We start from the raw sequence: 7158 nt of genomic DNA, 5'->3' as shown, positions 1-7158 counted from the left end.
TAGATATTATTTTTATCCTAAATTTAAAGAAGAGAAGGAAACATAGTTTTTGGATTTAAATAATTTGCTAGTGTCACAGTGCCACTATGTAGCTGACCTAAAGTTTGTGCTACCTACCCTAGAAGCTATTCTCTTCACTATATTGTAAGATTCATGTAATTTAAATATTTAATTCATAGGCTACAAAATGAAAGATTAAAACTCAGAAGCTGAATATCACAGGGCAGGCATAACTATAATGATTAGAAACATCTTCCAGCAATTCCTCTACAGACCATTAACTCAGCTTCACTTGTCCTAATGGCACATATGCTCCCAATGGGCCAGAGGGGCTCTTCTGACTTTTCAAATAGAGGAGTTTTCTGTTGTGGGTCTCTGGATATTGATAACCTGCAATAAATGCATTTCCAATGACCGTACATTGGAGTGAGATGGCAAATGTGTAGATACTTTGGGATCGGCTCTACTTGAAAATTTTTTGGAGGAGTAACCTTCAAAGTTTAAAAAAGTACTCTTGACCAAGGTTGTGTTACATGGTCACTATCATTTTTAAAAAACTGTATTCACACAGACTGTGTGTATAATGGTAATCAAAAAATGAATTACGGAATTAAAAAAGATTAATGTTAAAAACAAATTAGTGGCCTGGGTGATTGTGTTTATGGCTTAAAAAAATGGGAAGCCTATCTTCATCATTATGTTGATTCTTCAGTCCCTCAAGCACTTCCACTTGAGCTCACTCTCACAGCACTCCAGGGACATACCCTCCTAGGAACACTGGCTCTACCCTCCAGAGGAATAAATCTAAATCAAAGCACCTAGTTCAAGGTCACCAAATTCAAGGACTGGCCAGACCAAAAATGCTTAGCATTCACTCTACGACCAACTCATCTTTGGTTTCTTCATGCATACACAACTTCCAGTAGGGTTAATGCTGTACCTTAACCATTCATGAGAAACCAAGTTGACTTTTCTCAGAACTGAGTTCATATACTTACTAAAATCACCTTCATAGTAAATCTAATGTGAAAACAAGGAGACAGGGTTATAACAATGAGCCCTATTCATACAGTTTAAAGTCACATCCACCTCCACAAGATCCAAGATGGAACTTAGTTGACCACATAGTCCATTTTTACACTTTTTCCAGTTGTGCCTGGGAAAACTCGGGTGTGCCCATGTTCCACACCTTTAATGGGGATCCATCACTTGGCCACTGCTTCTAGAGGCCACTGCAAAAATGCTCAAATCCGCTGAAGGTCTTTTGTCTCATGGCCCCCCCAACTGTTGACCCATTTTCTTTGCAGCAGCCATGGTGCTACCCTCAACATATGATCAGGGAAAATGGTTCTTTCTGCCATATAGTATTATATTTGTTATTTGGGAACCACAGGGTCCTTGATGTTAAGGGTCCTTCCATTTCTGCCCCAGCCACCTCTCTCCACTGGTCTAGACCCAAGTCTCTGAAGTCTGACAGGTGGAGGGTGAGACGTTCTTCACCCTATTTTTCCAGGGCCCCTTCTCCTCTCTCAGGAAAAACAAAACAAAAAACAAAAACAAAAACCTCAAGCAATTTGATTCTTCAAGGCCGGCACATGCACTCATCAGTTTACTCCCGCTAAGTAAGTCACAACTAAAGCTGGAGAGAATTATCTGACGTCGGCCTCACCTCCCACGTGTGTCACCTACTTTCTCCAGGTTCTGACCATCTGAAAGGTGTTGTTGCTGTTGTTGTTGCTTGTTTTGTGGGTTTGTTTGTTTGTTTTTTAATAGTGATTTCTTTTTCACAGAATTTACTTCCAGGGTTTAATCCATATATTCCTAATTCTAGGCTGACTACTTTGAAAGTCAGTTTCCTCGATGATGGGTGGATCTAGTTAGAATTTTAACTGGACACTTGTTCAATATAAAATGGGTTACAATTTCATTTTCTGTTTTGTGAAACATTTAAAGCCTAAAGATAAAAGCTGTTCACCATCACCCTATAAAGCCTGGTCTACAGGATTGAGGATTGAGCTAGAGTGGCCACAGATATTGGCATGCTTGTATTGCCTCTCCATACCCATTGATATTTAGGCTTGCTGGACACTTGATGGGACCATCTAGCATCTGCCATTCACTCCTCTTTCAAGGAATCACAGGAGCATACTACTTACAAAGCAGTATGAAGTTCAGAAAAAAAAAAAAAATCTCTTAAGTCCTCTGAGTGCTTTTATAAAGTGGCTAAATGAATGACTGATGCAACCCAATGATCTAGAATTTTTGATGTAATTCAAATCCTATAATCCCTAGCCCCAAAAGCAAGGGTTGTATTTGCTTGTTCCATGTTTTCAATCTGAGGCCATTAGTAGTAACTTCATAGCAAGAAGGGCTGGTCCATGATCTTACAGAGATGAGTAAAAACTCACTACTCTGAGAACGCGAGGGTTAGTTGATTTCAGAATTACGAACCCCGTCATACTTGGAATAATAAAAGCTACTAAATATATCATGGCAGTACCATTTCAAACCATTTCATCTCATTGGCAAATTGTTTAGGTTATGATTACTCAGATGGAAAATTAGTTTTATCTTTAAAAATATCCTGTTTAATGACAATTTTACTTCGAGTCTTTGAGGGATAAATAAATTGACCATGAAACACAAACATTTGTTGTTGAGATCAATGGCAGGAAGCCTCCCTGGTTCCATTTAGAAGGATTTGATGATTGTCTTCAAAGTGCTTGGAAGTCCTCACACAATAAGCACTTTGAAGGGCAATGCTTTGTCATCCCCCTGCCTTAGGCCTGCAGTTTCTGGCATAGATTAGCAGTGTTTGTCTTTTTTTTTTTCTTTTTTTCTTTTTTTCTTTCTTTCTTTATTTCACAATGGATGAGTTCCCCCATAATGACTGCCTTTATCCCATGTGAGTAGCAAGCTTTTCAAACAACCCAGGCTGTGATGCTCAACTGTGTCGGAACAACTTCATTAATGAAAGGCGTATATATTTGATGGGATCTTTGTTGCCACGTTATAATATTTGTCTTAGAACATTGTGTCCCCACGTAACAATGATCCAGGCACTGCCACCACCATGACAGTAGGAATTACAGCAGCATATTAACTCTTGCCCTGGGTGGCTATTTTTTTTTTTTTCAATGTTCTTTTCTGACTGTGACCGGACCATCTTTCAGTACTTCTCTGACTCCTTCCTGACTCCTTCCTTAGCAGAAATCAGTTTTTAAAAAGGAAGATTCCTCATCACTTTTATTCCACCAATTGGCCTAGTATCTCTCAAAACCACTTTTGGATTTTCATGGCCCAGTTTTCTGTGAGAAAGGGACTTCTCTGGTGTCCCCCTAGTGACTTATCGGACCCCTAGGATTTCAGGCTCTTCTCAAAGTGCACACAGGCAAGCGGGGCAATTGTTGATTTGAAAAAGTCCTGAAACAGCTTTGTGGTTTTTTGGTCTGTGGATAAACAATTTGCCTCCCTTTTTTTCTTACTGTTAATTACATGACAATTAAAGAAAACCTCAAAGGATGTAATGGAGAATTTCTAAAGAAGCTTGCCTTTTCATGGACCAAAGAGAAGACTTAACATTGGATCAAGGCAGAAACAACAGAACTCTTTCAAAGGAGCTGACACCATATTTGATGCAAGAAGGAATTAATGCAGCGCTCTGTTCCCTTTGCTTTGGACACCTCCACAGACAGCTGTTTTCTGAGCAAGCATCAAACCGCTACAGGAAATGGATTTAGATGTTTCCTTTACATGATGACAAAGCCTCTCTCTTTCTATGCCCCATGTATATGAATCTTCATCACATATGTTAGATGTGAGATATATATATATATACACACACACATTTATATATTTTTTTATACCTGACTTTTGCTTTCTTTCATTTTTGCCTTAATTTAAAACAGCATCCATATAAATTTCCTAATAACATTACTCATTTGTAATTCATTGGGGTTTTTACTTAGTTCTTAATGTGGATTCATTATTAAACTTGGTGGGACTTGAAGGCCAACACACGTGCACACACGCTACTATCATGGGGCCCATAAAGTAAAATACTTGGGGTCAAAGGTTTCATCCAGCAAAAGAATAGAAAAATAAGACATATTCATAAATTTGAAGTAAAACTCTAATAATTCTTATTTTTTAATTTTCAGAAAATGTAGCTTTCCTATCTAAAATAAATAAAAAGGGTTTTGTATGAATTTGGCATTTTGCTTGGAGATAAGTAAACGGTCTGGTGGGTACAAAGTGTCTGTTGTAAGAAGTCAGAAGTGTCTTCAACACTCCACCTCCACTTGACACACTCTTTTTTTTTTTTCTCAGTACATAAGGAATCCAACAGCAAAACTGGAGTATGGAGCAGCAAAATAATTAATACTAATAATAATAATAGTAAACTTTAGGGGCACCTGAGTGGCTCAGTGGGTTAAAGCCTCTTCTTTCAGCTCGGGTCATGATCCCAGGGTCCTGGGATCGAGGCCCACATCAGGCTCTCTGCTCAGCAGGAAGCCTGCTTCCCTTCCTCTCTCTCTGCCTGCCTCTCTGCCTACCTGTGATCTCTGTCTGTCAGATAAATAAATAAAATCTTAAAAAAAAGTAGGAAACTTTAAACTTGAATATAGACTAATAATAATAATAAACTTCAAACTTGACCTGGCTTGGAACCCTCTTTCCAATTAATGTTACTTGATGCCTCCGATTGATTCGTAAAAACAGGGAAAACATCTACTGGGTGGTCACATGGGGACTTGCTTGGTTCACATGGGCATTTAGAGTTGTTACTGTCTCCATATAACCCCTTCAGTGGACACAAATACTACAGCAAAACCTACAGAAGAAAAGACGAACAGTCCATTCATGCTTGACTGGACTTCCTGATGCCATATAGGTCCTCTTGGTCCCGGTTCTTTTCTTTCCTAAGTTATATTTTTGTCTAGCCCTAGTTGTTCCCTGCAATTCCAATTTTCTAGCCAGAAGGGAAAGGAGGAAGAAAGGTGGAGGGGGGGGGGCAGAAGGAGAGAAGGAGAGAGAGAGGAAGGGAAGTAGGGAGGGAATGACAGAAGAAGGGAGGAAAAGCAGGAAGGCGGGAAGGAGAGAGGGAAGCAAGGCCGTTACTTCATTTCATGTTACTTGCTACTACAGCTTGAGAAATGGGAAATTAACAAAATGAATACAATAGAACTACTGGTCCAAGCATCTGCAGCCCATTACAAAGCCTTGCCACAGCAACATTTATTCCTTTCCTCTCTCCAGTTCTCTCCTTCCAGCTTTTGTCCCCTCTCTCCCATTCAGTCGGCTTCTCATACTTGCCCCAATAATTACAGGAGAAACGAAATTCTCACCCAGCAAAGGGTGTGGCAATAATGTGTGTAAAGTTGATCCTGGAAAACCGGTAAGACATAAAATAAAAATAAAAATAAAAAAATAAATCCCAAACAGGTTTTTTTATTTAACATAAGGCCAAAGAAGCTATCAGGCGTTGCTGAATACTGTCTGCTAACTGTACAAAATATTGACTGCATGCCTCGCAAACACCAAAGTATCGGCTGGAATGCCATAGAAATAAATAACTTCTGCTATAAACACATGAAAACATATCAAACTGTTATCTCTTTAAACATATTGTAAATAAAAAAATTACCAGTACTTCTACACAATAAATATTAAGAAACCATTGACATCGTTGAAATGCACTCATATAAATTAACAACTTTAATTACATTAGCCAAACAGACATTGGTTAAAGAACTGCATGTAGTATGCCAAAAAAAATAATAATAAAATAATAATAATAAAAATAAAAAAATAAAAACAAACAAACAAACAACATCAACCACAGAACATAAAAAGTTTTAAAACAAAACAGGCTTCAGATTCTCTTGGCTTTCGTAATTCTATTTTTCTTTTAAAGAAAAATATCAACCCATTGTCAATGCACTGTTTTTCAAAGCATTTAAATAGAGGGTAAAACCCATTGAAAATTAATACAGAAGAAATGATTCACTTTATGCATAAAAAATAAATAATGTAGCTGAGACATGTGGTTTGCTTCTGCCCTTGAAGATGTGAACAACTTCTAAGCATTCATTTTCTCTGACCCATACAACAGCTTCTCAGTGATAAAGGGTTTAATTTAAACACACACAATGTCCACCCCCAAACCTTCTGCCCACATCTACAAGTTTCAATTTATTGTGTAGGGTTTCAGGGTGACTAAGTTATTCTCTACATTGAAAAGGGAAGTTGCCAAAAGGCCCCCAGGAAATCATTTTTTTTCAAGTGAACATAATAATTTGAATCTAAGCTTAATACAACCGAGGCATTTGTGTTCTCTGTTTTTTTAGAGTTCCTTCTTGAGGTCCAATCCCACGGGGGTGAAAAACAAAATTTACTTGCTCTTCCTTAGAGGAGAATGCAGGCATTCTCCTTGAAAAGAGTGTGGAATCAATCTTAAATATCTATGAAATTGATTGGTCTTTAGGGATAAGAAAATCCCAACTCAGTGTTGTGGAATTTGCCATGCTTTTTTGAAAAAAAAAATGAAAGAAAGAAAAAGAGAAAGAGAAAGAAAGGGAGGGAGGGAAGGAGAGAGGGAGGGAGGGAAGGAAAAAAGGAGAGAGAGAAAGAGAGAAAGAAGGAAGAATCTAAACTATCAAATATTTATCATTCTTAAAAAATACTTGGGGACAAATACTTTTCAGAGTTTTTAAGATTGGTATGAGTAGATTTTTAAGAGCCTAAAGATTAACCTTAGAGAAAGAGTAGAGAGATGCTAAGATCAGATAGCCACCCTGTTTTAAGGAAAACCTACTGTGAGGAACCCAATATGGTTGAAGTCGAAAGCTTTTTCTTTTGGCCTCTTGCTGCTACAAGAAAAGTGCGGTTGTTTACAAGCCTGCATATCTTCCAAGATTATTAAAGATAGCAGCAATTTATCATTCTATTTCAAGGCCACTTAAGTTTAATGAAATGTGGAAGTTTGGAGATGTTTGACAACCCAATAATTTAATTTTAACGAACACACCCCATTAAAATATTGTCATATAGAATTTTGTTTTGCTCTGCTACCAATTATTATAGCCACTAATCAAACTCCATCTTACACCCACTGTGTTGAGCACTCTTTTAAAGGGCTTAAACAAGATGGCGCAC

This window comes from Mustela nigripes, chromosome 4, assembly GCF_022355385.1.
Source record: "Mustela nigripes isolate SB6536 chromosome 4, MUSNIG.SB6536, whole genome shotgun sequence".
In the NCBI taxonomy this organism is placed as follows: Eukaryota; Metazoa; Chordata; class Mammalia; order Carnivora; family Mustelidae; genus Mustela; species Mustela nigripes.
The sequence above is the reverse complement of the archived record's forward strand: the minus strand, read 5'-3'. Positions refer to the sequence as shown.